Raw genomic sequence first — 12,184 nt, forward strand, 5'->3', positions numbered from 1 at the left:
TTTAGGAAGAACCTTCACTTGCCTTGCCTCGTGTCTCCAGGAAGAAGGATTTCAGTTGGAATAATGCTCTGGCTCTCCCCAGCGGAGGAAGCGTGACTTACCTGATGGGTGTGATTGGGAGAAATGATGAATTTAGCCTTCTGGGTGCTCTTTTTTTTCCTTTAGAACCAATCCCACTGCTCCTTTATGTAATAAACTCACAGGGAAAGGATGGGGGGGATGGTGTTTTTTCATTTGTGGAAGTGACTGGATGGATGGACCCATGTAATTCTAAGGGGGATAATTAATAAGTACATTTGTCTGTAGATCTAAAGATACCTTCTTCAATCAGCTTTATCAGTAACAAAACTGACACTTTGACATCTATCTCTCTAACTATTGAGTTTCACTTCTTATTTGTTCTAACCAAGGAAGGAAAGATTGAATCTGTTTATTGGTTTCATAAATTCCCAAGAGTAGGCATCAGTTGCAGCAAAGAAGAAAGCAAGAGCTCAGGGATTGAGGGGGCTCTGAGATTGTAAAACAGCCAGGAATTCTCAGAAACTCTCAGGGAGGATTTTGGACTTTCAAAGCTATGGATGTAGGGATTTGAGGCAAATTTTAATCAGAACTTGGTCAAATTGCTTAAACTTTTGGCAATTCAGTTTACTTATCTACAAAACAGGGATAACAGTACCCACCACAAAAATTTTATGTAGATATGTGGCATGTACATGCATACATAGGTACATAGCTTAGGAAACCAAGTGATAGAGGTCCATAATGGTTATTGCTTATGATTACGATTATCATGATTATTATTACAGGATCAGGGAGGCCATAATTGACAACTAAATTGCACAAAGAATTTAAAAGAAATAGAGAAATTAATAGCACTGGACATTTAATGTTGGTTGCTATAGGTGAGCACTGAATGTTGCTCTGAACTTTCTGGCAAAATGGCCAAACTGGTCAGCACTGGGATATATGGCTCTCATCAAAGAAAGAAATAGAACATGTTTTCTAGAGATAACATTTGGTTCTTTGGCATCAAAGGCACAGTCCGTATTCTGGCCATAAAACTTGGTCAGTCTATATTTGGTGAGAAGCTTAGGGAGATAAGGGTGATCCCAAGGATCTGACAGAACTGGGAAATGCATTACTTTGAAGATTACTTTTGAATACTCCAGCTAAGGAGGTGAATGAAAGGCATAGTTCCTAGGAAAAAAAGTGGTGTGTGTCAAGCTGGAAGAGATTATAAAGAGCAAAAAGACAGTAAAGTAGGTAGCTAGAGGATTTGGGAAATAGAGCAAGATGTAGATCAGATGAGTTTAGCTTATTCAGAAACAAAATCTAAACACTGGACTGGAGGCAGTACATTTCCTTCATGCAAAACTTGAAATATTTGCCATAATGGTAACAAATCCTTGAAGAAACAACATGGGCTTTCCCAAGTACAAGGTAGCTTTTTTCTAGGTTCTGTGTCCGTTATTTTATTAAGTTAATCATTCATTCATCTCCCACTACATATTTGCTGCTAGATACTGTGGGGGATATTGGTGAAGCAGAATATAATTATATTAACCTTCAATAGTTTCTAGATTACTTATGGAATTACAGTTAGTTCAGTTCTACATTTCGTGAATGTCACAACATTGATTATGTCCTGCGGGGTACACAAATATGGAAACCTGCTCCTGATCTCCTTGGGAAGAAAAGCAGCTGGAAAATCAAGGAAGGAATTTTTTGGCCAGATTAAAGGTAAAATCACCTTATTTTTGTAATATTAATTCTCAATAAATTAAAAATAGGTATTGCTATTTTATATATTGAGTGCAAATGCCACAATGAAGAATGTTCTTGGAGGTTGCTTTCCCTATACCGTGGTGGTTCTATGCTGCTTCTACTATCTTTGGATTATGTTCTTAACTGAGGACTTACGATAGTCTTATAGTACAGTCTTACAATAGCTACAGAACTTATACAGACATAATAGTCTACAGAATTTTAATATGAGGCTATTAATATGGTGAAAAGTGTTACGGGCAATCTCTACTTCCATTGCTCTTTTTCATGAAGGATTTCCAGTCTAATTCTCATGTATAAGCAGTGATATTTGGCTCCCACTTGTTCCTCCCCTTGGGAGGAGTGACTAGCACCCAATAGATTATGTAAGCCAGGAGATAGGGCCATTCTAATGGAATGTGGGCAGTATAGGTAATTTCTCTTGCTTTATGTCAGTCTTTCCTTTGCTTGGGGATGGCATGTGTTCTTGCTTCCTCCTCCTTGAAATGGCAGGTGAAATACACCTCATTTCTGGTAGGTCAGCTCTACTTTCTTTGAGTTATCCCATTTGCCATGGGGTGGAGACTTCTGTGTCGTGTGCATTTCAAGTCTAGGTTTTTGGAGAGGAATAGGAGGTCCTACTATGCTTTTCAGTTTAGCTTTGCTAGTAACAAGTACCTGTAAACATATTTTGACTCTCATTTATTTCCTTGGGTTTATCTTCTCTTGGTTAACATCTAGACGGAAGGAGGGAGTGATGGATTAATAAGTGCCCCCGAAACGTCCAACAAAAAATATAAAATAAGCTTTAACCTTGATTCTGCCCATGCTTTCTGTGAGATTTTGGACAAGTTACTTGACTTCCTTAAGCTATGTTTACTTACTTAAAAAATAGCATAATGCAGGTGAAAATGCCCAACCCAGTTAGCATCTCTTGGTTAGGTGACCATAAATGTTGAACTTTCTCTAGCTTTCATTCTCTTCAGCTTTTTCCTGGTGGGTTTACTCGGCTTTCTCTTTGTGTTTAAGAATGAGCAGCTGGAAAAAGTGAACTATTTCAGACCTGTCTGCAGTGCCATATACATGAGAGAAAAATAATTTAAGAAACTAGCAATGGCCCCAGACTTCTTAAAATAAAATCGAACTCAATTCAAAGTTTTTGACATCTTAAAACATTTTATTATTTTTATCCCCAAGCTTCCTACAGTAATTCAGCACTTAAATTCTCACAATAGATTAATATGATGATATGTTGGTAAAAATCCTTCCTCAGCTGGAACTACGAAGTCACTGAAAACTGATGTAATAAGTGATTTGTAGTAAGCATTGAATCATTTTCTCTTTATCCAGAAATGAATAGTTTAAAGGTTATTTTTCTGAAATACAAATATTATCATTTCCTTTACAACCACAATTGCATTATTTTTCTAACTTCAGAATTGAAAACATCAATTTAAAACCAGAAATTAATTTAACGGAGGGAGGGCAAGGATTAAGTTTTATTTTTAAATAAATAAGGAAACATCATATTGTTCTCACAGTCCATGGCTTTATTTGGAGATAGTTTGTTTTAGGATAAGTCCTCTTTCCCTGAAAGATTCCATCTTCAACTATCAATGTATCCAAAATCTGCCCAATTTGTCAATCGCAACTAAAGACTCGCTTCTTACATGGAACTTTTTTGATCATTCCAGGCCAATGGATCCTCATATAGCTGAACTCTTTTTGAACTTATAGTAAGTTGCACAAAGAATGGTCTAGCAGATAACAAATAGACTTTTTGAGTCAGATCTGTGTTCAAATCTTGATTTTCAATTACTAGCTGTGACTCTTTGGGGAAAGTTAACTCCTTTAAGATTAGTGTCTCAAATACAAAATAGGGATAATAATGACTATTTTGCTGTAGGGATTAAATTAAATGATTATATAATATATTTGAAGTAGCCAAAAGAGTTACTGATCAAAAATGATAGACTCATTCCACTCATTCATTAATTTATTCATTCTATAAATATTTACCAGGTAACTACTATGTGCTAGGTACTGCGCTAGGAGTTACTAATATGAAGTTAAAATAGGAAAGTCATTTCATTCAGGAGCCCACCATTTAGTGGAAGATAAATTAGTAAACAAGAAAATTAGAGTATGCTAGGATCTGTTAGATCTATGATCTATGATATATCGTAAATCCATAATCTAATATCTATGATGCTTCTAGGAGAGGAGAACATGCAGGATACTAAGAGGCATATTGGAGGAGCACCTAAGCCATATGGGAAGGAGTCAGAAAGGAAGAGAGGAGGAGGAGGTCCTTGTGTGTAAAGGACATAGCTTGCAGACAGGCAAGAAAATGAGATAGGCCTCTCCTATTTAGAGAAACTGCATAAATTTTAGCATGGCTAGAGTATGGAGAAATTGGCAGTGAGACTGAAGAAGTAGGCAGGGAGTAGTTCACAAAGGAGCTTAAAAATCGCATTATGGACTTTGAATTTTACACTAAGGAAAAAGTATTGATGGACTCTAAACTGGAGAAATCATGTGATTTCACATGCATTTTTAGAAAAATGAGCGTTAAATTTGTGGAGAATTTATTAAAATGAGTATAAAAGGAAGTAAGAAGATTGATTAAGAAGTTGTTATAGATTATGTTTGGATGATGAGGGCCTGATTGAAGATGCTAACATTGGGAGTGGACAGATGGAAGATTTGAGAAAGAGTAAGGTGTGGTTAGAACATAAGGGAGAAGAATGAGTGAAGGATAATTCTCATATTAATGGTGTTAGATTAAGTAGATCAGACTGTCAGAGGCCAGCATCATTACACCCTCAGATCCCATAATAAATTTTCCTTGCTTTGATTCCAGATGCATTTTTTATTAATTCTGATTTGCTTGTACTATTCCTAAAGGCAGACAATGTGCTAGTGAGGGTGATTCAAGTAGCCATTGTACTTGGTGGTTATAGTTCTCACTGTAAATTAATAAATATTTATTCCTGCTTCACAAATAAGTCCTATAACCTGGGCTAATGTAACACTGCCCATGAGAAACCTAGCCATTCTTGGTATGCTGAAAGTATCAGATCTTGAGCTACTAAGATTGACCCAGGACTGAGGTGAATATACCAAAATAATGTCATTCTGTGAGGTGAAATGTGGGAGGCTCTGGAAGATAATCTCACCATCATTATTTGCCCAGAGAGATGTTGTAAACATTTCAACAAGTACAAATTTAATTTTAGACATGCAGAGCTTGATTTGCAGGAGGAAAAGCTAAGTAAAAGGTTTACTAGGCAGCTAGATCAAGGGTACGTTAACTGGGGTGAGTAAAACTAGCTGCTGTAACAAACAATCCCCCCAAATCTCAGCATCTTAACCCAGTAAAAGTTTACTTCTTACTTATGCAAAGATGAATGCAGATGTTCCTTGTTGGGAGGCAGCCTTCCTCGTGGTCATTTAGGGACACTGGTCAGGCTTGTGACCTTACTATTTCCTAGGATCTCTGACTCTTCTCCTAGATCATCTGAATCAACTAGAAGATGGGAGGATAGAAAGTATGACAGATCACATGGAAGGTGTTTTATGGGCCAGTCCTGGAGGTGGATCATTTCACTTGCACTATATTCCATCGACAGAATTCACAAGGGAGGCTGGGAAATGAAGTCTAGCAGTGTATGAAGGCAGTAGAGGAAATGAGTTTGGGTGGATTCATAGTTATATCTGCCACATAGGGGGTTATGGTTCAGAAATGAGGTCTGGACCAGGGGTATGGAATTAAGAATCAGTAAGATATAATGGAACTGAGGCTATGGAGGGGATGAGAATTCATAAAGAGTAGATAGAATTAAAAACAAAACAGAATGGAACCCTGAGGAATATTTAGTTTTCTCATCAGTAAATATTTCAGTGACAGGTGAACGAGGAGGACATAAGAAGTAGTAATGAAAGGATTTTAAAGTGTGAACATAATGGTTATTATTTATTGACTGTGTACTTTGTCTTGGCACCGTACAATGTTAACAGGGATGATTTTACACAATCCACATAGCAATTTTTTGAGGAAAAACTCTTCCAATCCCATATTTTCTTGAAGAAATAAGATTGGAGAGTTAAGTACCTACCTGGATCACACAATCCAGTACACTACCTGGATTAGTGAGTAGAAGATCTTGGATTTAAATCTTGTCCATCTGACTTCAGAGTCCAAACTCTTAATCAACATACTACTATCATCCCTCCATCCTCACTCCCATGCTAGGAAGGCAGGGGGACGTGAATACCAAGGGAGAAAATGTTCCAAGAATGGGGAAGTGGTGAACCAATGCCCCAGGGAGGTTAACTGGGTAAAGACTGAGTAATGCCTACTGGAAGGTCATTGTTCCACAAAAGCATTTTTTCAACAAATGCTTGTTGAGCACTGACTCTGTGGCAGTCCCAGGTTTAGGTGCTTGGGACAGAGTGGTGAGCTAGATTCCTGCTCTCAGGGAGCTTACAGTTCAGTGACTACACTAAGGGGTTGTCAGCAGGCACTAGATTGCAGAGAGTTTAGTGACACAGAAAAGAGACAATGCTAGTTTACAAAGCCAGTAAGAGGTGGAGCTGACATTTGAATCCTAAAGCTGAATTTCCACATTGTTTTCTAGTACTAAGTAGACAATATAGGCCCGATTTTAACTCCTTATTTTAGTACTAAAAAGAATAATATTAAAGGTTATTCAGGTAGCATATAGAACAGAAAAAAAAAGAAAAGAAAAGAGACAATGGAGAGAGTGACTGTGAACCATGCATTTGACCTGTCCCCAACCCACGCCTCCTAGAATTGGGCTCTGGAAAGGCAGAGACAATACCCCACAGTTCTGTGTCTTAAATACAGCCTTATGCTCTGAGGATTCCCTCTCTGGTCCTACATTTTAAAAACTTCCTGTAAGGGCAGTATCTGATAAACTCAGGCTCAGTAGGATGCTAATGACTGATAAAGCTTACTGTACTAGTTTCCTAGGAGTATTTGAATTGTGGGAAATGCAGGAAGCCACAACTTAAAGGAATAAACCTCTGTGAATTTTTAGACACGGTTGAGCAGATGGAGACACAATTTTATGAAGGACAGAGATGCCTTCGTGTTGACCCTGAAATTACATCATAAAAACAGCTGCTAAGACTCCCTGTTGTTGACAGAGCTTATAGTTAAGAGGTTAGTCAAGATAAGACTGAGCCGTGGAATTATAAAACTTTTGGAAAATACTTCATGTGAGAACAACATGGGGAAAGCCTCTCACCAAAATAGCTCAGAAATCTGTTTCATGAGGGTATAGCGAACACCCAAGAGTCTCAGGGATAAGCCACAACAACCTCCTGAGGACAGAGGGAAGAGAAAGAGAGATGGTGGCCATGGCCTTAGGAAAGAAGGGAATAGAAAGACGCTGTCCAGGCTGCCCACCTCCCCGCTCCCTGATGGCAGCATTTTGGTGGGTTCAGCATGTTCTGAAGCCTGTTCTTAATTTTGTCAGTTCATAAAATTTACCTACTTGATGCATCAGGTTTGAGGGAGTGGATGGGGTCTGAAAAATCATGCTGTCTCAACTCACAAGGGACTGTTTTATAACCAGACACAATTGTTTATTTTACAGAGAACTATGATTGGCAAGAGGATCTGAATATTAACGTCAGTTGGTCAATGCCTTCTCTCTCTGAAAGGAAATTCTTTGCAGGAGGCAGTATAATGTAACTTGCCATTCAAGATTTTGCACATAGTGTTAAAGAGCCAGAGAATCCTGGCTTTGTAAACTCCTTGTTATGAGATCTGGGTTATATCACTTACTGTTCATGAGCTGCAGCCTTTTCATTTATGAAATGGATTTAGAAAGAGTAGGACAAGAAGAAAATTAATTTATATATGCAAAGGACTCACCACATGACTGGCAGCTAGCTAGATATTTAAAAAATCTATAATGAATCTGTAAACAGACCCAAGGCAATTAGGTGGAGAGTCTCCGTGGCAAAAGTCATTGTTCTATAACCTACAGACTCATACCCTCCAAGAGAAGCTGATTGTCCTATCTGCTGGTCAGGTAATCATCTCTTCTAAGATGCCAAAGACACACTGACTTGTTCCTGCTCATTGACTTCCTTCTTTCTAGACCCTGTGCAGACCACAACAGGTTCTTAAATGTGATGGATTAGATTGTCTACTTTGTTGCATACTGTTCTAAGCATGCAACAGAACCACATTGATTGGCCTTGAGTGGCTCCAGATTGCTGACAAAACCACATTTCACAAACGATCTCAAGCAGAATTATTTATGTAGTTGATTAAGCATGGCCACTGTATGCTCTTTCCTACTATTTTCACATACAGTGAGCAGCTTTATCCTATGTTATAGCTCTTTATGTACTGACTCTGGAGCCTAGTATATATTTCTGATTATTTCAATTTAGCTCAAAAGGCTGCAACATTTAGTTGCAGATAAGAGAAACGGTTCCAGCTTGTTTGAGCAGAAAAGGACTTCATCCAGGGAATTAGTTTCCTTCAACATTGTTCAAAATTCCCTTAGGCTGAGCCTTTGAGAATGACTGCAGAATAAGACTAACACTGCAGAACTGTCCCACCAAGAGAGCTGCCGGCCCTGTCACAGTTAAAAAGCCAGGGAATCAGGAAGCTGCTATTCAAACTGCTGTTCTAGGTTCATACCACCTGGACTGTAATCCAGGAAGTCACTGTCAAAGTTGTTGGCTTCAGCCCCATGTGCCTGCTGCAATCCACACCAGTCATGGATGGCTCACATACTACCTCTGTCTCCATTTAACTCATTTCCAAAACAACTATGTGTGATTGTGTCTAGTTGGCATAATCTAAGTCACATCCATAGCCAGATAGGCAAGGGATTCTTGGAAATGTTGTTTTTAGCTCTCCTGTCATGAAGGATAATAAAAGGAGATTGGGATAGATGTCGAGAGAGCCAATCAGCTAGATACACCCCAGGCAAGCGTCTGTGTAAGGTAATATTTCACATCCTGTGGAGAATATAAAGATGAGTAAGCCAGATTCTATCATCAAGAGAGTTATAATCTAATAGGGAAAAAGAGACAAGTTTAGTGTCTTTGTATTATGAAATTGCTTCCTCATGAATCTAGGACAGTTTCCTTCCTATGTGCTCATAAAACATATTTTTTCTATCATAACTTTAACACACAGTATTGTAATCGCTGGTTATCTTACCTATGCACTCAGTGGGCTGTTAGCTATAAAAGGCAGGGACCATAGGAATCTTCCTCACTGTCAAATAGGCAATGTTTACTCCAGTGCCAATAAATATTTGTTGAATGACTGGGTCAATGAAAATATATTTGAAGTAGGAGTCAAAATTACAACCTCTAAGGATGTAGCTGTTCATTTATTATAGCAAGAATATTTTCTTCCCGCTAGATCTCAGTCTTGTCTGTAGGCTAAAAGAGAGGACTTTAAACAGTAAATTAAACACTGATGTTAAGGGAATATATTTACTTATTACAGCCCACCAGTCCTAAACTCTCCCTAAATGACAAGTGCATATTTATGGCTAAAAAAGCTGGCTAAATTTAAATTCCTTATTTGAACTGTGTGAGAAGTTAAAGAGAAAACTGTCATGCTACCTGAATGAAGCCGCTTGCTAGTTGGTATTAAAATTAGATTCATAGTGGGGCCCAGCCCGGTGGCTCAGCGGTTAAGTTCGCACGTTCCGCTTCTCAGCGGCCCGGGATTTGCCGGTTCAGATCCCGGGTGCGGACATGCTTGGCACGCCATGCTGTGGTAGGCATCCCACATATAAAGTAGAGGAAGATGGGCATGGATGTTAGCTCAGGGCTAGGCTTCCTCAGCAAAAAGAGGAGGACTGGCAGTAGTTAGCTCAGGGCTAATCTTCCTCAAAAAAAAAGAAGAAAAAAAACTTAGATTCGTAGCTAAAGTTGCCCCTTCTGAGTTACTTCTTGGGAACAGGCAATTCAAGATGTTCCTGGATCTGGGATGATACTCTATGTTCATAAATAATATTGCAAATACCACACTGCTGCTCCTACCACTACTGTTAATTAACATTTAGAGTATATAATACATGTGAATCATAGGGCTTAAGGCTTTATAGTCATGATCACATGTAATTTAATTTAATTTAAGATCATATAGCTTATGAGATGGGGTACAATTTTACCCCAATTTATAGCTGATGAAACTGAGGCTTGAGGAATTTAAATAACTTGTCCAAAATTATGGGATTGGTGGTTAAATAAGTGGGCTCTCAAAGCTGGGTCTATCTGATCCCAAAGTCAGCATTCTTAACTCCTAAGTGAATTTCATCAGCAATTTTCCTTATTCTGTAAGAAAACTCTTCTTATCACAAATATTAACAGTGTATATCCAGCTTATGTCGTATTTTTCTGCATAACTCTGTAACACTTTTTAATCCTCACATTATCCATGAAAAAGTATTCCTATATCCACTCTACAGATTCTAGAATGGAAACTTAGAATGGGTAGAGATAAGCTTTTGATGGAGGTATTCTGACTCTAAACTTTGATCTTGTGGCTTTTCATCACGATCCCTCCTACAATGTGAAGTAAAGATCTGCAGGCTGTAACCTTTCCAAAACGGCTCCCTGGGACCCTGTGGCCACCAGAGCTGATCCTTGGTTGCCATAAGTGCAACCATCATGGCACACGAAGCCTTGGAGAAGGATGTGCACATTGAGCTGCAGTTTTAAAAAATGTCATGCTTCTCTAAAATGACTTGCTATATATTTCATCCAGAGAAGACTCATTCTGTAGTCTTTCCAGTGTAAAAAAGCCATTGCTTTAAAGAAAATCTAGTGTAAATTCTTCCTACTGCAGTTGAAGCCCAGTTTTTAATGTTCATTTATCTTTGAAAATATAGAACAACCAGTTGTTAAATCTAATCTTTCTGCATGCTCTTGAAGATAATTACCAGTTAAACACAGCTCTCTCTGGGAATGATTTTTGAAGTAGAAACACTGTTATCTCAGCACTTTTGAGGATATTTGATGTATGATCCATCTTAAAAGATTTACGATAGACTGTTCTAGTTAGACTAACTTGGTTTTAAAGAACTGAGACTAACTCAAATTTTCTCAAACAACAGGAAATTTGTTGTGTGATTTCCTCAGGGAAAGCCAAACAAATTCATAAGAGCAGGAACTGATGGGTGATTCTGGGTCCAAGGTGGCTTAAGTGACATCAGCAGCTTGGAATATATGGCTTTTCATTCTAGAACTCCATTTTAATGTTACTCTTCAGGTGTCTTGGCTTCCTCATAATTTTAGGTTGCACTTTGCTATTTAACTTATTCTCTTGGTAATTCTTGAGTATAATACCCACGAGAGACAATATGAATTTATTTAAGACCCACTATATTCCAGCTTTGGGTCAGATACTCAGCCCTCATCCAATAAGATGCCTCTTCTCCAGTCACTTGGATCTACTGGGTGGTGGCATCAAGTGGTGCAAAATATGGCTGTCTCTTTAGCAGAGGCCATGGGCAGATTGTTTCCATTATAAGGGGCTGTAGGCATAACAGAAAATGTGCTAAGACAAAGGCAGTTTGTGTAAACCAGCACATCCTATTCATTCTATCCATTCTACCTTCCAAACGTGAGATGAGTCCATCCTCTTCTCTCTATCCCCACTGTCACTGCTCTAGTTTAGGCCATCATCACTTCCTGTCCTGATTACAGTAATAGCTTGTTCATGTACGTCTCTACTTTCTGTGGTGTCCCATCCAACCCATTTTAAATTCTGTAGCCAGAGAGAACTTTCCAATAAATAAATCAACCTGATTTCTTCCCTGTTAAAGAGTTCCAGTGACTTAGGATAAATCAAACATTCTCTAACACAACTTATGAGACCCATGCTAGCCCTACCTAAGCCCTCAACCTGATCTCTAAGCCCCTCTTCTTCTACTCTATGGCTTAATCATCCTCTCTTTTACCCTGGACCTTCTCCTAATCCATTATCTTGACTTGTAAAGCACTTCCCCACCTCTTTACCTGGCTAATATTCATCTATCTTTAGGTCTGGGTTGTTGCTTTTCTGATCTTCCAATTTGGGTTAGGTGTCCCTCCTAAGTTTACCTGTAGCATCCTACACTTCCTTTATCATAGAATTGAATCTTAGTTACCTATTTGTTGTATTCTGGTGAAGACCCTACAGTTCCCATGTACAGGGGCCATTATCTGTTATCGCTGGCTTCCCTAGCACTTACTCTAGTGCCTGGTATATGGTGAGTACTCTGTCAATATGTGTTGATTCAATGAGAGAAAGAGCTAAATATTTATATTTCATAGGATATTGATGAAAATCCATATTGAGGACTCTCTCATCTCACACTATACCCATTCCCCTTTGGTTCTGCTCCAGCTTCCCCAGTGTAGGGCCTGG

Source organism: Equus quagga, chromosome 14, assembly GCF_021613505.1.
Source record: "Equus quagga isolate Etosha38 chromosome 14, UCLA_HA_Equagga_1.0, whole genome shotgun sequence".
Lineage (NCBI taxonomy): Eukaryota > Metazoa > Chordata > Mammalia > Perissodactyla > Equidae > Equus > Equus quagga.